Source organism: Aulostomus chinensis, chromosome 1, assembly GCF_037954235.1.
Source record: "Aulostomus chinensis isolate RoL2024-O1b breed Wild chromosome 1, RoL_Achi_v1.0, whole genome shotgun sequence".
Taxonomy (NCBI): domain Eukaryota; kingdom Metazoa; phylum Chordata; class Actinopteri; order Syngnathiformes; family Aulostomidae; genus Aulostomus; species Aulostomus chinensis.
Window position 1 is genome coordinate 17,192,129 of NC_141320.1, and position 3,387 is coordinate 17,195,515.

At 48.0% G+C, this 3,387-nt stretch overlaps 1 long non-coding RNA gene across 1 annotated transcript; it reads left to right on the forward strand.

The window, feature by feature from the left end:
• The first annotated feature begins 2,841 nt into the window (after nt 1–2,841).
• LOC147270593 (uncharacterized) lies at nt 2,842–3,156 on the forward strand. Its single transcript, XR_015115694.1, has 3 exons — nt 2,842–2,878; nt 2,951–3,018; nt 3,107–3,156. It is a non-coding gene; the product is annotated as an uncharacterized LOC147270593 (long non-coding RNA).
• The last annotated feature ends 231 nt before the right edge of the window (nt 3,157–3,387 follow it).

Here is a 3,387-nt window from a genome sequence, read left to right on the forward strand (position 1 = left end):
GGGGGTTTGCTAGCATGGCTGCTGAGGTAGAAAGGCTCTGTTTAAATTGAGTCCTTTTTCCATTTCTTTCCTGGCTTCTTCTAGCGGTGCTGTCGTCACTTCCTGAGACCACGGGAGGGAAGGGGTCACCCTTCAGAATAAGTTTGAAATCATTGTTACTTCTTCTTCAACATGCGTTTAGCAGACCAACTCACTAAACAGTTCAGTGAGGTAGTGTGGCTGAGTGGTCTAAGGTGTTGGATTAAGGCTCCAGTCTCTGAGGAGGCGTGGGTTTAAATCCCACCACTGCCATCATGTCTCTGGAGAGGTGTGGCAGGTCTCTCCTCTCTGTGCTGGAGGTGTTGGCTGTTTTTGTCACTCAACAAAGTGCAGTAACGCTGAGCTGCCTTCAAGCCAACAACATGGGCACAGTGTACCCAGAGCCACAGGCTCCTCCCAGTATATGCAGCACTGCCAGTGACCTCTGCTTCAGTGTAACAGTGACTCTCCAAACTGAAGCTGATCCAGGACCAGCTCAGGAGGAGCCATGGAGCAGACAGGCTCTCTGATTTAATGCTGCTGTCTGTTGAGAGGAACATCCCAGTTGACTCCAACAAGGCTGCTGATGTCTTCAAAGCCAGGACCAGAAGAAGAACCCTCCTCTGAGTCCACAGACCTGAGCACCGCTGCTCTGACTACCAGGTTACCTCCTGGTTATCAGGGTGAAGTCATGGTGAGGTGGTCAGTTGTTCCTGGTGTTTTATTCCAGAGGCCTGGGAGTTAAACACTGAATTAAATCATTTTAATTCTTTACTTGAAGTTTCCTGCTGTTTAGCTGGAAATGTAAGACAACTTCCTCCATGCTGGTGCCCCATCACACATAACAGGTGCACTTGTCCTCTTTTCACCTCTGACCCACAAACATTCCACCGGTGAACGTCCAGAAACTGAAGCATCAACAGTTCAGCAACAATGGATTCTTCAAATCACCTCTGAAATAAGAGATGAATCTTTACCTGCTGAGGCTTCAGAGCCAAATTGTGAACCTTCAACACTCACATTCCTGTTCTTGTCTCAGTCCTGCTCTCCTAAATCAAGGCCTGGTCAATAGATGGTAGAGCAGAGAGGAGCAGAGGAAGAGAGCTGGGACCAGAACCAGAGGTTGATGGATCAAAACCATCCTCTGCTAAAAGAAAGGAGCCAAATAAACCTGGTTGTTTTGAAATGTGGATCTGATAAAAAGAGGTGGAAATCAGAATTCAAACCATTGAGAGAGTTAATAACATTCTACTTTACCACTGAAGCAAAAGTAGACTTCAGAAGGTTTTAGTGATTCAACATAGCAGCTAAATTTCCATTTCTATACTGATTGTCTGCAATGGTTCGTGGGGGTGGAGCCTATCACAGCTGACATCAGGTGAGGAGGGGGTTCACCCTTGATGGGTCGCCAGTCCATCCCAGGACCAACACACACAGACAGACAACCATTCACACTCACAGTCATTTAGAGTGTTCAGATAACCACTACCCTCTTGATGTCTTTGGACTGTGGGAGGAAGCTGGAGAACCAGAGAGAACCCACACAGAGACAGGGAAAACCTGCAGGAGGGGTGGAGATCGATGAGTCCTGGAGACGTTCAATAATGTCCACAACTTTGGCACCAGGAAGACAGCAGGTGATGGCACCTGGGAGTTCAACAGACCTGATGATTGAACCACCAATCACAAGGATTTCAGCCTCCATTGTAGAGAGTTTAGATGAGAGAGAACCTGCTGTCAGCCTCACCAGTCAGGGCAGTGGCAGAGGCAGCAGAGTTGAATGAAGCAGGACCACCTGGCAGGTCTCAGCTGGAGGTGATGACATCACTGGCCTCAGTCCTCACCAGTGCTCTGCCTAGCAACAAGGACGATGGAGAGAAACCAGTAGAAGCACTCTGAGAGTTGGAGACAGCAGGAGAGAGACCATGACAGAGTCACCCATGGGAAACTGTTGGATCCACTCAGGACAGGCTGGACAGACACAGATCAAAGACAGAATTGATGATGATGTCATCAGGAGGCTTTGATAGTGTCTTTATTTGTACCTAGAATTCTGTCTTTGATGTCAGGAGGACATGAAAGAAACACAACTGAGGAAAGTAGAGGAGAACATTCAGCTTCATTAGAAACACTTGAACTGTTTAACAGTAGAATTTGTTAGAAACAGTTTACAACACTGAGTGACAGGATTGAAGAGGGAAGAGTTTTCTACTTTAAATTTAATATTAACTTTAAACTGGAGATGAACATTTTTAGTAGTTCATATTCTAACATCAGCATTCATCACCCAGCAGCTCCTCTGATCAACAGAACAAGCTGAAGTATTCTGAGAAGGAGGGCATGGATCCCTCTACCTCTGACATGCTAAGCTAGCACTCTACCATTGGAGCTAAGTCCCTGCAAATGAGCAGCAGATGATGGAGGTTGACCTTCATGCAGGGTTGGATGACCTTCACCAGTTGGAGCTTCTCTGGTTGACCAACATGTGGAATCTCTTTCAATACTCCAGTGGTGTTTAAGTGATGACAATATGGGTTAGTGACTGGGAGTGTGTGTGTGTGTGTGTGTCAGTGATGTGTCAGGATCATCCAGGCTCAACTCTAGAAGAAGCTTCTGGAAGAGATGAGCAAACACTCTCAACTAGAAATCCTGATGTAAACACACTGGCAAACCAACTGTGGCAGGATGGCGCTACACTCCCCACCATGAGGGGCAGTGTGGCAGACGATAGTGAGTGGTCACCTAGAAGTAGACCTGGTCCGACCCTTCTCCGTCCTTTCCACTTCCTCTCCCTCCTTTACAGAGCCGACAGCCGTGCGTGGTGGCGTCTCGCTGGTCAGCAGATCGGTTACAAAAAAAGGTATGCATGCTTGCTCTGCTCCATTATTCAGTGTCATCGGCCCCCTGTTTACTCCGGTTTTGCTCCGTCCAGCGGTGTGGTGTTACCGGGAGCTGGGCTGTCTCCCTTGGGCCGGTGTGTGCGTGGTGCGCTTTCTGGGGGTAAGACGCGTAGTTGTCTGCCTTTCATATCAAGCTGCCGATGGTCTGTGGTGTTCTGATTATCCTCTCCCGGCCATCGTTTGTGTAGTCTGGGCTGCGGGCTTCCTCCTCCTGCCTTGTCTGACACCACGATTCTGCCCTCCGGTAGGAAATGTTTATTCTTAGCTTTTGTTATTCTGTAATGTCCTTCATCCACATTTTAATTAGGTTAACTTGTTTATTTTGCAGTGTGCAGCCGTCAATTGCTGCTGTGAGCCTCGCTGCTGTTTTGGTTCTTCCTCTTCTTCAGTCTGGATTCTTGCCGATTCGGCTCACAACGGCTCTGATCCAGGTAACGGCGGTTAAAGCCGTGCACTACGGCCTTCATAA